This window comes from Zosterops lateralis (assembly GCF_965231275.1).
Source record: "Zosterops lateralis genome assembly, chromosome: 4".
NCBI lineage: Eukaryota > Metazoa > Chordata > Aves > Passeriformes > Zosteropidae > Zosterops > Zosterops lateralis.
In genome coordinates, this window is record NC_139765.1 from 35,472,181 (window position 1) to 35,492,560 (window position 20,380).

The 20,380-nt window shown below is 36.9% G+C and overlaps 1 protein-coding gene across 7 annotated transcripts in view; it reads right to left on the minus strand.

The window, feature by feature from the left end:
- SYT1 (synaptotagmin 1) overlaps positions 1-20,380 on the minus strand; it is a 345,379-nt gene that overhangs the window by 260,314 nt on the left and 64,685 nt on the right. The window contains exon 1 of one of the 7 annotated variants that reach the window (XM_083859068.1): positions 14,579-14,618. The exons of the other annotated variants lie outside the window; for them this stretch is intronic. The gene's annotated coding sequence lies outside the window, so the exon portion shown is untranslated. Of the gene's footprint in view, positions 1-14,578; positions 14,619-20,380 lie in introns of those variants that run through there. 7 annotated transcript variants of the gene reach the window in all.

The following is a 20,380-nucleotide window of genomic DNA, read 5'->3' on the forward strand; positions in this document are numbered from 1 at the left end:
CAGGCGACATATGCAGAGATTTGGACAATCTCTTTATTTTACTGCAAATGGTTGTTAATTACACCAAAGCACGAATTTTAAGCTTCAACCCAAGCAATGTTATGAAGTCTTTGTTACATGATAAATGATTTAAATAAGAAGTGAATACAGACATCATTCTAGCCTGTATTACTTTTATCAGATCTTCCCCTCATCTTCTAAACACTGGCTGTTATTCAAACTATCCACAAAATCCAGCTTATATCACTATCCTTGTAGCTTTCTAGGATAACTTGTGTTAAGTATGAGTACCTACCACAGAACCAAAAAACAAAAGCTACTTGATCATAGTGCCTTTTATCATCCATATAGAGCAGGCATGCATGGTTTTGCGAGGAAAAGTATCATCAGACAATTTCTGTCCTCTTTGTGCCTTAAAAATTATACTATCCTTCTGTAAAGCTGTTTGTAAATAAGTTCAGTTGCAAAGTTGGGTTTCTCTAATCTTCTGCAATAATTTTCATCAGGACAGAGGACTCAAACTCTGTATCATTTTAGGTTTGGCATAACACATATAGGAAAACTAGTAACATTAAAAGAAGCTGGAGCAAAGCGTTAAACAAACAGAAGAAAGTGCTTCTCTGCCCAACAAGTGAAAGATCTATGAAACTGCCAGAAATATATTAAGGGGTACAAGAAAATTTTAAAAAGCTGTATGGGGAAACTTAACATGAATTTAGAAAAAAGATTCATTGAGAGCTGGTGATATCAAACCAGGTTTAAGGAATCTCTTGAGCTGAAAACAGTTGGGAGATGGGAATTTTCTAGAGATGTGTTATGTATTCTTACCATATTCTTCTCTTCTCTGAAAATCTGCTGTGGCTTATTGGAGATAAGATACTTAACAATGTAGATCCAAGGCTAAGAGCATCCCTGGTCTGAATTTTTGGAACCATTCTTCCATTTCAACTACGTGATCTGATTTTTTTTTATATTTCTGCCTAAGCAAAGGCAAGGAAATTGATGTCTTCATTTTCCAGGAATTAGTCAAAACCACTGCATGACACATGTGCATCACCCACTGGTTCTTAGCACTGTGAGACCACTTGTACTGAACAAATTTGTATGGCTTAAACTGGGTATGTCCATGATCTTAATTTCATTAGTAGTGGCTCCTGTTATTCAGAATGGTGAAGGAGAAAAATTAAATAATAATAACTGCTACATAAATTTTCTTTCCTTACGTGTCATAGACAAGTGTAAGACAGACAAGTGTAAGCACAGAATCCAACAGGACAATAGGAGGAACTATGCTTCATTTTATCTGGTAAAGCAAGAGCAGAACACAAAGTGACTATAGTACAGAGTCATGTGAACACAGACTTAGAACTGTCTGATCTGGTAACTGCAACTTGCAAATTTTTTCTTTCCCTGTGTGTTGTTTTAGGTATCCATATGGTAGCACACAGCTAGACACATAAAAAAAAGACCTTGGTGATATGTGCCCAACATCTTTGAGTTGTCACCATTCCAAAAAAATGCGCCTGTCCCACATGTCAGTATTCAAGCTTATATGCATTTTCTGGTCTCTCTTATTTCAGGATATTTTTTAACCTTGTTTTTGGGGATGTTTTCTTCCAGAAGAATTTGCACTGCAGTTCTTGTTTATCTATTAAAATGATACAATATTAGTGAAGGAAATTCTGGCCCATTTCTCTACTTCCTAATCAAAACCAGCCCACAATACATATGGGCAAATACACACTTCGATCTGCACTTAAATGACAAGAAAACAAAAAGATTATTTCAACTAGCACCCTACTTTATTGGTTCCCATTTGAAATTTTGTGTAAATATCACACTCCAGCTTCCATTTCACTTAGGTATAGATGCTACTTAGTAATATTCTTTCTGCCTTTGCTTCATTGATCATAAACATTATTTTTTTTACTACAGCAAAAGCGGACTGTGACAGATATCTTGCTTTGCTGTAAACATTTTTCTTCCACATGAATGCTGAAGCATGCAATTAAAAGTAAGAATCAATAGTTCACTACAGATTAAAAAAAAATTATTTCCCTTTATTGTCCTAACTCCTACCCTCAAACTCTCACTCTGACCTCTGGTACCACACTAATTTCATGACCTCTAATTCCACACTGATCAATTCATTTACTTGCTACTAAAAACAATTTCCAGCTTAAACTAAAAGTATAACCTTTAATTTATGAAAGATATCAAAGTATCTCATATAGAACTCTCTGCAGAAGGAAGAATGGATTTTTTCATGCCACAAGTGAGACTAACTTAAGGACATACAGTCAACAAGTTGACAAAGGAAGGACAAGTTTTTGATGTTCTGTCTTCCAGTCTGTCTCTGGACTTGCTCAACTAGCAATTATTAAAGTCAACTAACGTGACCAGCTGACAACTTGTAATGCCAGATTAGTCATTTAATGTTCTTTGCCAGAATCAAGCTGATGTACAGTATGCCCCTCTATATCTATATACACTCTATATCTAGAAAACTTAGCATGTCCTTTTTAAGATGACAAAACAATCTTCACAAAACTCTGGTAATAGAAGTTCACAGTTTATCAAAATCTTGTATGCTACCTCAGACTCAGCTCTCCTCAAAACAATCATTCATTAGCCAATTGGGTTGGAAAGAAGTATTTTTCTTCACAAACAGCTTTGATGAGCTGAGTTGCCATTTTTCTCACATACACAAAGGAAAAAAAAAAATCAAAATCCACTTGCCAAGCATTGTTTCCCAACTGCAACGTTTAAGGGGAAGATTGCCATTTCCTCTGGCAAAGACTTATGAACATAAAAAAAAAAAAAAAGAGCTGTACTCATAAAATCAGGAAAAAAAAACCCCAATCAAATTAGAAATCTCTATCAGCATGAACTTATCACACACGACCAGGCAGAGCTCTCTTGCAGTGAGGGAGCAGATAAAGATTTTAATTAGCTCCCTTGAAAATTGGTGTTTGCATTTAGAACGAAGGACAAGTTCATCATCATGCCTTTATCATCCACTTTCCAGGAAGCTTCTTCGTCAGAATCTATACCCAAACCATGAATAGGTGCACACATAAAGCAGTCAAATTATAGTAAATTACAACAAAGTGTCATTTAAGAGTGGGAATGATTTGTATTTTAAGCTTGAAATTCTTGCTGTCCAGTTGGGCAACACATTTAGACAGCAAGTTTTTAGAGTTGCACTTATTTGGAAACAGGAAACCCACAACAGTGAAACCAGGTTTTCATCAAGAATGAGATAGATTGCAACACATTTGAGATTTTATAATTAGTTCAGACAAACAAATTAACAAATAGTTAATTCTGCCTTGGTAGAGGAAAGAGTGCCAGGCCCACATATTTTTTCAATCTGCATCTTCTATTGTTAACTTTCACACATATTATATGCATATAAATCTATGAACATAAATGTATTAATAACCAACTAATTCCAGGACAACCAGGCTGTAGCAAAGATAGCATTTTAAATAACTTTCATTTGTCTTTGAGTCACTACTTTCTTAACTATATGGAAGTGCCTGTCACTTAACAGGAGAGGAAACTAGTCTGTAGTGCCTATATAAAGGTGTAGGTGAGTCACAGTTTTAGAGTCTTTTAGTTTGCACCTTAACAAGACATTCTGAAAGACATGATGTATGATAGATACTAATATTTCTCTCAAGACTCAAAAAAGAAAGTAAATAAGCAGATACAACTTCAGTATTGGTTGACTACCTGAGTACCAAAAGTTTGTACTCATTGAGATAGTCCCCAAGTGATGAGCAAAATGTCATGACCAATGGCTCAATCAGTCTTTAAGCCATTACTTCAAAAATACTACTGAAAAAACCCAAAACACTGATGTAGGCAGATAAAAAGTCTTCATAGTTTTCTATGGATTTCCTGAGGTTCATAAATATTAGATGATCAGGGTTAAAAGGTGTGAAGTAATGTATCATAAAAACAACTGTTTACTGGGAACCTGCAATGGAATATTAAGTGATACAGATAATTTTACTTACTTGAAAAGTAATACCACAATGCCATAAAAATGTCCAAAACCCCCAAATGGGCATTGAAATAATCAGTTCCTGTAAAACATTTATATTAATATTACTTTTTTTGTTTTAAATTTTTGAATCAAATATTCTTCTTTCAACTATAGATAAACCGACACTACTGCTTCATTTCTAGTTGGCAGCTTTCTGACCATCTCTGAACAGTAGGATTCAAAAGGACACTGAAGTTTCAGATACTGTGGTGGGTTGACCCTGGCCAAAAATTAAGTGCCCACCAGCCACCCATTCACACCACCTCCAAGCATGCAGGGGAGAATTTGAATCATAGAAGAAAGAAAAACTCTTGGGTTGAGACAAAGCCAATTTAAAAAGGAAAGCAAAAAAATAGGACAAAAATACGCAAGTGGAACAAAGGCCCTCCCACCAGCATCCCAGTGCTCAAATAGCCTCCAAACAACAACTACTTCGGAAAGACCAGCCTGCAGGTTTTATCATTTAGCATGACATTCTAAGTCACAGAACAGCCTTTTGGTCAATTTGGGTCACTTGTCTTAGCTCCGTTCCCTCCCAAGCTTTTGCACACCTACCCCCAGCCTACTTGCTATGGGCAAAGTTAGAAAAGGCCTTTTTGTTATGCAGGTGCTGCTCTGCAATAGGTAAAACCCTGGTGTGTTACCACCGTTTTAGTCACTAACCTAAATCAGCAGCGTATGAGCTGTGATGAAGGAAGTTAGTTCCATCTGACCCAGACTCAGTACAGATACTCAGTCCCAGCTCATGTCTCAAGTTAGCCAGAATATCTAACTGTACACAGTGACCTTCCCTCATTTTCTTTCTCTTACCATTTCCACCCTGGTTTCCAGGCACACTGATGAACAAGCAACCAGGACACCCAAAAGCATTACTCAGCAGTCTAAATGCAACTACTGAGGTCACAGTCCTCAAACCAGATGTCACCTCTGATGCCACCAGCTTCACGTCCATCTCCTTGTCATTCCACTTTCCAAAGTGCAGCACAAGAAAAGTTACTCAACTGTCTTTGCTCCAGGTAGTATATAATAAACTTTATAAATACTTCATGTCCCTAACTGCATTATCACTCTTCCCCCCCCTTTTTTTCTTTTTTTTTTGCCTTTCTAATTTTTCCAATTCCTTTCCCTTAATTTACAGCCTGTCAAGCTTGTCCAGTTCTTGAAATTCCTGATATATTTGACATCTCTCAGCTCCCTTGTACTCTGTGGGGGTGCTGAAATTGTTTCATAGGTTTTTTAGTTGTAGGTTTGATGTGATTTGGACTTTAACCCCAGCCAGGTAAAGTTCTTGGCTTGGAATGTTCTTATCAGAAGTTGCTAAGAGTTTCCAAGGCAACCTAATTCTCTGCCCAGAGTTTAGGTCATCCCATTGTCTTTCTCCCTCATCTCAATGCATCTCCCCTCCCCGCCCATCATCTCCCAGGCCTGAAACCTTCTCAGAGAGGTGTCGGACAGTGATTGGTGTATCTCCCAGGACCCCATCCCAATTTACCTGATTTGTTGATGTTGTGTATTGCATTTGGCCTTACCCACCTGGCTTTGTTTCATTGGTCTTGTAACTTGTGCCCACCCCTGAGATTTCTGGGGAACAAAAACCCCCTGCAAACGAGGCCAGGGGTCACTCCCCAGAGGCACAGGCCTGGAACCAGGGACTGCTCCTGTGATCCCCGAATAAAACCTTCTTCCTAAGCCTTAAAGAGTGTCCCCTCTTTCGAACCACGGCCGTGACAGCCAAGGCAAAGGTACTGCGGAGCCAAGACCCACGCAAAGGTACTGTTGGGCGTATCAGAGCTAGCAGAGTGGCTCAGCCGAATGCTGGGCTGGCCTGAGAGCCAGATACGCGAAGCAACAGTACTCCATACGTTTCTTTGATTTCCCTAAAAAATTCAACTAGTATTCAGTGCACTACGGAACTTCTCCATCATATTGTCTGTTGGTGTTTCCAAGTTGGTGTTTTGTGCTTGAATTGGAATCATGCAGGTAAGAACTCAGTAGTGACCCTTACTGACAGAAGTGCAACTTCTAAAGTTTATGATAGTAAAAAACTTATGATATGTAAAAAGAAGTAGAAATACAATTAAATAAGATTAAATAAGTAATTCTGTTTCTCACACCATTTCATAGTTTATTTCAGGAATATTTTAACATGAAAAAACATTACTTGAGGCAAAACTTACCTTCCAGTATAAATGTTATACTGCATTGCATTAAAGAAAAAAAGTTTTCTTGACTCACTGTCGTGTTGTCTGTCCATACTGAACTAAAACAAACTGAAGAAGTAATTCATAATACAGTATTATTCTTAGCAGTTCCACATGCTGTCCAGGCTACTTAAATATTCTATAAATAATTGCTCAGAAAGGCACAACTGACAGTGTGCATAGACTGGTTAATGAATCATAAGGTAGTTTAAGTAGAATTTTGCTTGATTAACTGTTTTGTTTTTAAACCACCTGCACCATATTGTTTGATGTATCAAGACAGATCAAACTGTTCTCAGTCTTTTACTGAAAACCAGACAAGCTTACAAATAATAAGTTCTATTGTATTATGGAACCGCTGTCAAACAGAAGAGCTCTGTATTGTGTGGTTCCAATTTTCTGGTTTTTTGGCCAAGTGTTTAGCATCAGCTATTGTTATATATGAAACTAACCCAGATACATCACACACTTATAGCTTTGTGTCATATGGAAGTGATTTTAGTTTTTGCCTCCTCGTCTTCAAAATACATTTGTCCTCCTGAAGTATAATTTCTCACTTGATTTTTTTTTTTGTCAGCTGGCAACCAAACTGATTACACCTGGACTATCTTCAGACAGAGGCATAAATGAACAAAGCCCACTGACCTGACAAAGCATACCTGGCTTCAGTCATTGCATATGTTGCCAGTGCATACAGTTCCTTGTTTAGACCAGCAGATGCAGTATTTACATGTCTAAAGGTGCACAAAAACACCTAATGGAGATTATAAAAGCACCTAAATGAGTAAGCACCTAATTTCCAGCAACTTTCATGGGAGTCAGGCATCTATTATAGTTAGTAATTTCAGTAAAACCTACCATGTTTAACTTTGGTCACCTCCAATACCTCCAGTACTTCTTAACAAAATCCTTAATAATGTCAGTCAGAAATCTCTTTTTCCTAAAGGTGAACATCAAAATGTATCACTCAAAACAATAAAGCAAAATTTAAACTAGGGTATGAAAAAATTATTAGCTCTATTTTTTGGAAAAAACAACAACTTAGGTAACAGAATCAGCTTCATCTTCAGGTTTTGCAATTGCAGAGTTGTACTTCCTGGCATCCATACAGTTTTAGATTATTACCTTTATACAATATAATGCAACATAATGTTCATGGTATACCAAAGCTTTCCCTCAGCTTCATGTGATTTCACTTTTTTACGCACTCCTAAGGAAGAATTACAAATTAATTGCATAGATCACTTTTTGTAAACACAATATTGCGTCAGTGCTGACTTAAAAGAACACTAATGAATTTGACAACCACTCAGTCTCCCATGTGCATCTGAAGAATTAAGAACCTAAATTAATTTTTTAACTGCTCCTCTAGTTGTTGGTGGGTGGATTTCTGAGTGGACAAGAGTGAGAAGGGAATTTCTTACTTCATTTTACCTGTGTTTATTGGATCCCAGATCCTTCCCTTTCATAGTTTTCCCAGATAATAAATACTCACTTTTTTCAGTCAGTCCTGAGATTTAATTAAGATCAGATTCCTAGTGTGCTGGGTACTGTGCAAATATGCAGTCAGAAGGAAAAAAAGTTATGGCAATATACCAGAGTTTAAACATATACTGACTTAGGCACTGGAGAATCAGGACACAGTAGCCAGTTACTTTAAGTAAATTGCCAGTTTTAAGTCCTATTTCTGTTGGAAAGTCTACCATAATGCCTATCAAGCAAAAACATAGTAGTAAAAATGTTAGAACAGAGAATGTAAGCTATAAACTCTCATCCTAATGAAGGTATAAAGACAAAACATAAACAGATGAGAAAAGAATGTGCTTGTTCTTAACATTAGAAGAAGCTTAAGACTGTGATTCACACAGGAAGCAAACCATTAGTCTTTGAATAGGCACATAAAGCTTTTTCTTTATTAACTACTCAAAATAGTATTTCAAGAAATAATATTAATTGATAGATTAATGTGCTGCTTCTGTAAGACTAGCAGAAAAGAATAACGTTTCATATTTTGCTGTATGCTATTCGGAATTTCTCCCAGTAGTCTATTCCTTTATGTGCTACAGGAGTATGGAAAGCTATATTCACTTGAAATGACATACAAACAACTCACCTTGGAGACTATTTAGGGCAAGCACACCAGAACATCAAACAGGACAAGCCTACAACAGAGAGATACAAGGACAAGCTCTGCTACTATTTCAGGCTCTCTCTTGTGGAGAATTTAGATGCCAGCTATGAAGATCATATAAATGTTTTATGTTTTGCACAATCACTATTGATTAATTATGACCTACATTAGCATTCGAAAAGCCTCAGCAGTAAGATCCTGTAAGACTGCAGACAGTCATTTCAGGTGAATTACTGGTGTGATCCTACAGAATGTCAGTAAATAAGGAGATCATCTCACCACAATAATTATCAAGGCAATGGAAAAACAAATGAACAAAATTCACAGCAGTGACATGTTAGCTAATTACAACGTTGTGTTTGTGTAGAACTTACTTTGAAGTGTATCCATTTGAAAATATGAAACCCTTCTAATATGACTATTCTAATATGCATTATTAAACTCGTGAAAATAAGGATTTATAATATAAAATACATCTGCAGTTTAGGATATACTAATAATCATCACTATTTTGGCATGGTTTTGTCTATTCTTTGAATACTATGCTCAGAAAAAAACCTAGTATAACAAGAATGCAACATCTCAGGGCTGGATGTTCCACCTTCATTTAAATAACAGAGAACATGGATGTCCAGCGAGCTGGGCTGGGGAGGAGAGCAGTGTGCTGCCACAAAAGCTATTTGCAGCAGTTAATACTGGAAGCTTTCACAAATCCATGGCTGAAACTAGAGTAAGCTTTACTCTGACTAACAAATTGCTGACAGCAAATTAAAAATGACCCAATTATTTCTGGAAAAAATAGCTCTTTAAAACTTAAAGGTGAAAGACACAGATGGAAGAAAGTAAAAGAGCAAAATGATCATGTATGAAAATTCAATAGCATTTTAGTTGAAAACAGAAAAATATAGTAGCATTTTTTATTGTCTTTCAATGAAAGAACAGAATAAAACAAGCTACTGTAATTGTTTTTTAACAACAGATTTTTCCATAAATAGCATTTGTATTTTAATTACAGTGTTAAAGCTGAGTGAATAGAATTTACTTTGTTACCTACTGTTTTCTTACAACCATTCTCAGTAATATTCATTAAACTGGCATGCCATTTAGAAAGAAGTGCATTTTTATTCTACTCCTTTAAATCACTAAAACATCTGTATAATTTCTTAGCACTGACTTAACTACTGATGTAGCTGAAAACTCAGTCAGCTGAGCATCTTCATCTTTTTCCGTATAATCTAATATCTCAGTGATTTATCAGAGTAGGGGCTTGCATAAGACTCCCATATAGACTCATATAACTACAAACCTTTCTATTACCATAACAGGGTTTTCTTGCTGTTACTGTTCCCCTGGGAACTTACTTGCTAGTGAAATGTTTTCCCCCCATATAACTTAACTAACCCTTAAAATGAGCCCTTTATAAATACTTAAAATTATGAGAACAACAAACCAGTAACAGAGAATATACTCTCCTGGTGAAAGTAAGTTTTTCTAGTAACAGATTCTGTGAAACAGCCTTCATTGGTTATTTTTTGTTACAAATTAAATTTCTGAGGAAAAAATAAAACCCCAAAGTTTACATTTCCTAAGTCCTCTCAATGATGCAGAAGCCACTAAAATAAAATAAAATAAAAAACCCCAAACAAAACGAACCCAAATAGTGGTTCCTGACTATGTGGAGCCTTAAAACAGTGTCTGCAAAGAACAGACATATTAAAGCAGTCAGTAGTATTATTACTAGCCTGGCCAAACCCTACTCAGCACAAAAACTGCAGAAAAGGAGCCGTGTAATTCTGGCTATGATCAAAGCTGACCTTATGTTTATTCTTTCAAACCTGTTTCCTGGGACTTGTACCTCCTTTCAATGTTGTATCTGCTGCCTCCTGGCTTAAACTGAACTCCCATGCCACTGGCATCCTATATTATATTATATACACTAAACACCACAAATGATGGATCCACATTAAATGATGGATCTACATCTTGACTAGGTGTTAGAGCAGCCCCATAGCAGGAACTGCTGGGAACTCCATAAGATTCTCCAACAAGCACATGTCTAGAACCATTCACTGTCACTGTGTGCTCTCAGGTGAATAAATTATTATAGTACATTAGTATACACTGTCTTTATATTAGACTTTATTTCACTGTGTCATTGAAGCTGTAGTTGCCTCCAGTGAACATCTTTCTCTGCAAGGCTTGAAATCTTTTTCCTCTTCCTTTTCTCTCCTTATCTTTCACATTGCTATCTTTCACAGTCACCCCCCCATCTCACAGCAGGAAACCCAGTTCTACCCCAGTGAAAGACCTAAACCCCATGACCCTCCTGGCTCTTGCTTCCCCTGTACAGTCTGTTCCTGCTTAGTGATGGCCTTCCTTCTGGCTTTTTTTATTTTACTATTTTCTCCTTTTGCATTGATTTCTGCTCTCTGCGTCCAACGTCAAAGTTTTCACTCTAGGGTGCTTAATTTCATCCTTACTAATCTCACTCATTTAACTTGTCTGGGGAACAGTCTCCCAACCACCATTGGACTGGTATTTTCCATTTCCTCCTTTCAGTCTTCCAAAACTGTACTTAATCTGAACACTAGGTTGATTTAGCACATAAAAGAGAAATTAAGTTGTTCTTCTAACACAGATTGTAATATGAAGTCTGAAAACTATTCTTTAATTTTATTTGCACAGGATAGGCTAGACTAAAACCTAAGCAAATAAATTATGTTGCTCCTTCAAATACCTGCCTAACCCTCTGTATAAGGAGTGTATTGCAAGCAAAAAGTTACTTCAAAGATTTGTGTATGGAATTAAGATCTAGAGGGTTTATTGTTTAATTCAAAGATATTTTATTACTCAAAAATATTTGCTATTCATAAACAACTATATGCATGCACACCGGCTGGGATTAGCAATAAATATGTCTGCACATAAGAACAAACAGTAAAGTATTTTTCACCTATATGAATAAAATACAAAAAAACCCCAGATAAACATATAAAAATGTAGTGAAGATGGTAGAGAATTTAGGATTAGGATGAAAATATTGAATGCAGAGATGAAGATGTGTAACAGGAGTAAAAAATATAAATGATCAGTTAATTATAAAACTAGAAGAAAGGCTCAAGAGGATTAAGCTGAGGGTTACAGAACAATTTCCAGCCTAAAGTCTGAAAGAACAGGAAGAGGGTATTTCAGGTAGCAGGATCATTATCTTCTATAGGTATAGAAGAGAGTAGACTAGCATAGGGCAGCAAAGTAGGAAAGAGGAGAAAGCAATTATAGCATCACATGGTTGGAAAACTTTTAAAAAATGTGTATTTTTTCAAATAAAGTGTTCAGAATAAATGTATTTAATTTAAAGACGTGCAGGTCAAGGGAGCATGAGTAGGCAGATCACATTGTATCAATTCAGTAGCTATCATCAAGGTTCTGAGGATAATTAGATACTGGAAATGTGAGAGATCTCACATATCAGAAGTTCAGATAAGCATTTTTCATATCATGCCATATGGGAAATCATTACTCAGTTGACATAAAATCAGGATTAAAATCATAAATATTAGGTCAGTAAGTAACTAAAGGGGAAATGAAAGTGATTACTGTTAGAAAGTTTTAGGCAAGAGGGAAGCTATTAAGAGAGTTCCTCAAGGATCAGTCTTGAGAGAAATCTTGTTATTTTTGTAACTACTTTAGCCAAAGTGTCAGAACTATATTAGTGACCTATCCTGGTAATTCATTTCAGGGGAGATAATCAATACCGAGGAGCATTGGGATATTGGTATGCAAAGAACTGGGTGACCTTGAGAACATGAATAACACCAATGAAATAAAAATTAGCATATAAATGGCAAGACCATCCCCCTAAGGACTAATAAAATAATTTCTTCATAAGCCAGAATTTTGTCAGTTGAAAATGACTGAGGTGGAAAAGGATAAGTCATAGGATTTAAGTATGAGTGTTATATGGACAATGCAACTCTAAGCTGCATCAAACAAGATTTTTCAGCAGAGAAGGAAATAGTGATATGAGCAAAATCTAATCATTGCTATCTCTAAATTGCCATAGAACCCTGTTCACTCATGTTAAAGAATGATAAGCTTAAATTGGAAGAAGTTCAGAAAAGAGGTGCCAACATGATCAGAGAAACAGAAAATCTATCTGACAAAAAGACACTGAAAATGCTTAAGCATATCTGGTCTGGTGAAATGAAAGTCAAGAGAAAATATGCCAGGGAACTGAATAATGAAAGGAAGGAGAAATTATTCAGTCTAGGAGCCTGAGCTGGCATAAGAATAAATAAATATAAGGTGGCCATGAATAAAGTTAGGCTGCAAATCAAAAAATAAATAAAATTTTTAAAAAGTCTAAACATTAAACCAATGAAAACCTGTAACAGACTTGGAATAGGAAAAAGGGATGCAGCTTCCATCCCTTTCCCAGAACTACATGTACCTGCAGTGTGTTTTACAAGCACAGAAAGTAGATCAATATGAAGGGCTACTTGAAACAGTAAGGAGCTGGAGTTGGCAGCCAAGGAGATCCCTATCTTTCTTTTCAAAATTCCTAAAGCACAACTACCATTTTTCAGGAGAAGCTATGTATGATAAACAGAAGATAACAGAATATAAGTCTTCAGTTTACAGAATCATACACTCTTTTTCCATAGACTAAATGTGCTAATTAAAGCAATCTACTTAACTTTTTTGTAGAACTCATGATTTCAAGCCCCTGAGATATTTGTGATCTTTCCACTTCAACAGTTCAGTAATAACATGTAGTTAAGTGACATTTTGATATACTTGAATATCATCTCTACCTTATATAATTCAAAATACATAGGAAAAAGACTATCCAGGACCATATCCATAAGACCTCAAGTTCTGAGATCACAAATCTATAACTTAACTTCATCTCAATATATCTACATTTCTAATAGATTCAGACAGAATAATTCTGCAGGCATGGTAATTTAGTTTTGCTGGTTTTACAGAACTGTTCAGATGTAGTATAAGAGTTGCTGTTGATGAAATTTGAATGGAGGGGACAGAAGAACTTTGTAGCACCACTGTACCACTCTCTCATTAACGGCCACTTTCCAAAACAGGCTCACACATGGGGTTTCTTCCTGAGGAGGTAAGAACTGACAAAAGTCAAGTATTTATTTTTCATAAAGAAAGAGGCTTACCTAACCAGATATGTGAATTTAGACAGTTCAGTTCTCACAGAACCTTGAGAAGGGGTATTTAAAGAGCAGTAAGCTTTTCATTTTTCTGAGCAGAAATGACTGAGGAGCAAGGAAGAGTAAGTGGCAGTGAGACCTTGGCAGTTCTTTTACAACAAACTCAGGATTTTTTATTGGACCAAAAGAAGGTGACCTAGAAAGTAACTGCAGGAGAATCTTGAGAAGGAATTTTCAAAGCTAAATTAGTAATCCAGGTGTTGACTGAATAGTATCCTGGCTAACTGTCCCCAGTTCAGCCTCTGGGCTATGGCCACAATACATTTTCCCATTTTCCATATATTTGGTATTTTCATATTATGGATCATTTACCAGATTGCACCGCTCCCTACTCCAGGCACCTGACTGAAAGAGCTGTAAATTGCTCCAAAAACTAGTTAGCAAATTCAGTTACTATTAAATGTAAACATTCTTCTTTTGAAGTCAATTGTGCATTTCCCCAGAAAAAGCCCATGCCTTTTATTCAGTTGCCTATTGCAATAGTTGCTTATTTTATTTGTAAGTTATTTAAAGTTTATTTTAAAGAAATTAATAAAACCCCACCTATATAAAAAACAAACAGTTGTCCAAAAAATGGTATCATTAGCAGTAGTGATATTTAGAGCCTGTTTCAACTCTAGCAAAATGCAATATTAATAGCAACATCAGAGATGCACTATCGCTATACAAATACAATAGAAAGAGTAAACAACTATGGACAAACAATTTCATTCAGAAAACAATTATCTGTGACTGTGTACACAAGTATATTGTCTCCAACACTGCCCTACAACAAACAGGTATTCACACTTGCCACCTCTTTTAGTATGTCACTTATTACAGTTATTTCCCAATATTTCCTGACAGCAGTGTTACACAGCATTTATACATGTTAAGGGATGAAAGAATACAGCTCAGTGCCTTCAATTCAGCCTGCTCTAAATAAAATATTGCTCACCCTCCTCTACCACAGAACTTGCAGGAACTATTTGGACTTGGCTTACAGAGACATCCATCCTAGAGAGAGCCTTGTGTGAGCCCAGATAGGTGCTTGGAGTTTAATGAAAGATGTTCTGCTCTAGCAGGGCTCAAGGATATGTATCAGCAGCCACGCTGAGGTCACGGCAGTGCCTGTGACGGGAGAGCTATAAATGCTTCTGTTTACACCCGGCTGGCTCCATTTCTCCTACCCAAGATGCAATTTGTCCCGCACCCACGGATATAAGTGGTGTCATGGGACATTCTGCTGTGCTTCTGTAGACCCTACGCGCAAAGCCTACCATCATTCCCAATTTCTTTGCCGCCCTTGGGCTTTCCTGCACCAGCCTAGAGAGAATTTGACAAATTATAGCTTTCATGAGGTAATTTGAGAGCTGAAAAGTACCGCTCATATCTTTAAAACATGGAGCCCTCCAGAATCCACTTTCTGTTTGTTTATTTTTTTAGCATTTGCTCTGAATGCTACCTTCCGGGTAGCTCACATCTCATCACCAGCCATCTTGCTTGCAAGTGAAATATATGACTCTGATCCTATATCCGTAGAAACATAGAATAATTAAAAAAACACTTTGATAATTGAACCCCACATTAAATGAGATAATATAAAAAAAATCTTATCATAAACCTATTAAAACATTCAGTTTTTATGTAGCTGCTTTTATGTAGCTCTTGAGGATTGACTTAGATCAATACTCAGCTGTTCCATTTATTAAAATCTTTCATTTCATCTGCAGAATTTGTTCTTGTTAGTACTGCAAATTCATCAGGATTTCTTAAGTAAGTTTTAAAAAAAAGATGTTGGATAAATATAATCTTAGGCACAATATACTGCTCAGTGTTTTCCATATAAGTCTTTAGATCAGTATTGCTGAGCAAAATGACTGGAGAACTGCATTTACTTCTGCTGTCACTTAAGTGTTCTATCTTATTTCTGGCACAATCAGCTAATTGGTTTCGACCTTGTTGGGCTCTGCGAATGCAGTCCATGCAGCAAATTATACAAAGAGAGCAGCTGGTCCCATAATGTTATTGTACATTGCTTCATCTCCTGAATGAGATTTATCTCCCTGATCCAGTCTGTCACATGCTCTGAGGAAAAAAATAATTTGGGGTTTTTTTTTTGGCTTTACTAAGAAAAATGTGTAAATCACAAACACAGAACAATTTCCACTGAGTGTGGAAACACTGTGAATGTATTTAGTGCTCACATTTTTCTTAGGACACTAGGAAACTAATTTGTCTCTTTCCTGGGTCTTTTAAATAGATGATGTTGTTATCTCAGGTGACATGTCAGCAGAAAGCTAACATGCAGCAGAGGCAGTACACAATACTAATGAAACACTCCAGAGGCAAATCTGGTACACACTGTCAATAATTCAGAGTTTATGGTAGGTTTTCTTATCAGTGAAGCCACCTTTTCCATTTTCTCTTTCTTTACTGGCTTTATCCATATTAAGCTCAAAGGAACAAGAAAGCTCTCACACATGGCTTGCTGAATATTGGCATGATTAATACCTGCTCCCTGACAGCTGTTTGAATTGAGGTGTTCTCTCATTGTAAACAGTCTGGACTGTGTTTGTACCGAGGTCTGGCTTTTGAGGAAGGTCTCTCATATGCACAAGAGGGTGGCAGGAGAGAGGGGATGCAAACCCATTCTCCACGCTTGCCCTACTTTCTACAATACCTGGTGTGCCACGAAATAAGCCTGAGCAGTCAGGAGCAGAGGACTAGGGCTTTAAAAATAATGTTAATTCTGAACCAGCATCCGGTGCCAACAATTTATTTTGCATTTGAAAAGTGCTGTTTACTCAGTATCAGGAGGCAGTTGTGGCTGAAACACAAATGGGCCCCCACTGACTATGTATGACAGTACAAGGGCCAATAATTCAAAGAAAAAAATCTCTTCGACTAATTAGAGGCCTGTGACCTGAAGGTCACCAAAGATTTCCAAACAAATCTAAATTGTCTTTTTAATGCAGTCATCACAGTATCTCTATAATAAAGATAAGTATTGTTGCCATTTCCAGGAGAAATGGACAGGAAAAGAGGATGGCATGAGGTGACTCGATAATGTAGGACAGCAATCCCTACTTTTGATAAGCAAGGGTGCTTTTCTTTACACCTCTCTGTTCAACCAGGATGTATCTTCTGTTCTTTTGTTTGCTTAAAGGCAGATCAGTTACCCAGGTGGATTAATCTGGAGGAGCCCTATGCCAAAAGCAGCTATTTCATCGACCATGTCCTCTCCTATTCCCTGTAAATTCACATGGGTTGCCATTTATCACCAAATGGAGGCATTTGCCACCATGGTTTCCTTGAAATTTAGCTGGAACTGATGAATACTTAGAGCAACACTTGGGGGAAAATCCATACGATCATGGTCAGCTCTCTAGCAGTTAATTTGATAGGCATTATTTACACCAGAACTTCCAACAAACCTCCAAGTTAAGCTACTGGTGTTCACCTCAGTATTTTCACATGACAGAAGAAATTAGACATTTTTAAGGGACATTTTAATCACTTATGGCAATTCACAGCAGACAGGCCCAAAATACTGCCTCAGACACAGTTACACATCTTGATTTGATTTTTTTCTTCCCCTCACTGCCCCTTCCCAAAAAAGCTGCTGATGGGTTGCAGCACCTGACTTTCCATGACACAAAATAAGACTCATTTTCCCTGGTGCTGAAAAGCCAAATCTCTCTAGGGAGACAATGTTTCCTCCTACTGCATCTCCTTTTCCTCTCACCATGTCACATGCACACTTCAGAAGCACAAGACACCTTCCTGTTTTGTGCTGAGTATAATTTTTTGCTCAATTTCTAATCAGCCATTTGTTAAGGGAGCTGCAAAAGCACACAAAGGCAGCAGCTGCTCCCTTGCTGCTGCGAACGTGCAGCTCTGTGAGCAACTGCTCTTTGAGGTGCTGCCCAGAGGTGGCTGGTGAGTGATGCTCACTGAGGCCTCCCCAACACCCCACAGAGAATGCTTCTCCTCTGGAATAACTCTCACCCTATGGCATGAACAATTAAATTGCTATCAGCACCTTTTTTTTTTTTTAGTATAGGCATTAACCTCATGAAAACACGAAGCGTTTTACAAATGTGTTTCTTTATGAAGAGTGTAATCTAAAGACATGGAGGGTCCTTAAAAAAAAGGTAATATACTTATTTTTTTAAAATATCTGTTTTGAAGAAGAGGTTATTTCACTATTTGGTAGTTTTCATACTATTATAAGCACAAATCAAATACAATTAAGAAAATTACACATAATGTCTAATTCAGATATATCCACCAAGTAAGCAAAACCAGAGAGCATTCTACACCTCAAGGGTACAGAAACATATTAAGAAATGGACAAAAAAAACCCCAGGATGATGCAAAACTAAAATGAAATGTCTAGGCTGATACTCAATCTCATTACATTTTGCAACACTTCAACAGTTTTAAAATAAACAATACCTATCAAATCTGATTTCCCCAGTATCTGACATTCAGTTTAAAAAAGGGAGGAGGAAAATCAAGTTTAGATGAAAGTGCTCAAATATACATGGATACAATAAAGGTTCAAAATGGAAGTTGAATGATGGGATATGATACCCCTTTAAGGAAGCACCAGTTTAACATGCTAAACTAAAAGACCCTATAAGACTTCAACAGAATTTTCAATACTTTAAGTACCATTACTAGGTATTTTCAAATAAAACTATTTGTTCCTTTCCAAGGAAGAAACCTGCATTTCTGTGCTTTGCTCCTGTGAAGACCCCTAACGTCAGCAGAGCCCTCCAACAGACCAAGACATATGATGATACAGATTAATTTGAAGTAACCTGGTCCAAACATCTACTGCTCAGGAAATGAAACACTGATAAGCTATTCAGCTCTCAAGGAAGACATATGATCCTCCATTTTAAAAAAACTAATGTGGAAGATGAGACCAGTGTTCATCTGAACAGCATTTTTTACATTTAAATGCAAAACCTCCTGGTTTTTGACTTCAACTGGGTTTAAAATTAATACTACTGGATTTGTTAATTAAACCCCCTCCTTTTTATGGAGCATGTTTTACAGTGAAGTATCTCTAGATAAAAGATAGACAACCATGTTACCACTGTGAAAACTGCCCAAGAAATTACCAAGAAATTAAAGGGCTTTAGTGTGTATTACTGTGCAAAACACTGAGTAAAATAGACAGATTTTAACAAGAATTTAAGCATTTCCACTGTATTTTCTATAGGCTTTAAAGTATTCATCAAGCAAAATTATTTGAATACTGTGTTGCCTTTTACTAATTCAGCTTATTTGATAGCAGTAGATCAAAATTATACATATTAAATATACATATGTAGAAAGCAAGATACTGAATAGTGAAATGCCTGAAATGCTAAATTAAATCACAATAAAAATTTGCCGTAGGACATGAATCCACACGCATTTTGAATTTAATGAAGTAAACCTACATAAAAATGCATGCAATTGCTTCATAATCTATGTAACCTTGAAAAAAATGTACTCACCTACCTGATTGCTGCTATTGATAATTGCATGGAAATATAAATTAAAATAACTCATTTTGTAAGAGGAATATTTTGTATCTAGAAAAACATCAGTCTCCTATACAATTCTGTATCCCTGCACATCACAAATAGGAAGCAGTTATGTTAATTGCCAGTGCTTAGCATTACATTCTGTATAGCAAACCTGTACTTAGATATCTATTTCTAGAGTAATTGCATGTGAGAAGGTGGTAAGTGCACATGTCTAGCAGTGGTCAATGTCTCTGGTGACAATCCTCTCCAGCATCTTCAGGTGGTGCCAGAATGGCAAAGAGAAGTGTGCAGTTTGGTGCCTTGAACTAGTGGGCCCCCTTTATAAGAACCCATAGCAGTGCTCTAAGACACCCTGAGCAACACAACCAGAGCTGAGCTCAGCCAGAAAATGCTCCTCTGCCTGGAAAGCTATCCTGCTTCCCCTGGGAGGCCTCAGGTGATGAACATGGAAGGACTGGGGAGTAGCTGGAGCAGCTGGCAGGACACCTTCTTCTCCCACCTCCCTGGCAAAGGGGACTCCCACAAGGTATTTGAACTCTACTCTTTCCTCCACACCCTCTTGATCAGCACAAGGGCACAGACCCTCCATCTTTAGGTAGGAAATATAATTTTTATCTAAGTACTAGAAAGTCTTGAGTGGCTCTGTATTAGACTAAAATCACAATTTTTGCCATTTACACTAGCTGATATAATGAAGGAGAGAATCAGCCCCCTAATGCAAATGATACTATGCCACCTTCAGTCTGAGGGAGATACATAAAATCTACAATGTACGCTATTTGAGTGACAATATAAATAAAATTATGTAATGAATGTGCTTGTGATACAAAACAGTTTTTTGATGGTAATTTCTGAGGGGGAATGTTGCCTAGGCAATAGCCTATAGGGTAAGGTCACAGTTAGAACAAAAAGCCTCCCTTTAAAAGGCAAAGAAGTATGATAAATTACAGAGTTACATGAATCTTAGTGAGTTTCTGGCATCGTTCCAGCAGAGCTATAATCCACTCTGGTTGCCATTCTTGTTCTAACACCCATTTTTGTACAGAAACAGAAAAAAAGAGCAACTCATTCTTTCATGTAACATGTATGCATAAATCCCACCCAGATATCCCTTAAATACAAAGATCTCTGCAAAGCAAAACTCACACCTGCTGTCTAATAATAAAAAATGTGACAATATCTAAACATCAGTTGAAATAGTCTCCTCAGCCTGCACATACAACTCCCAT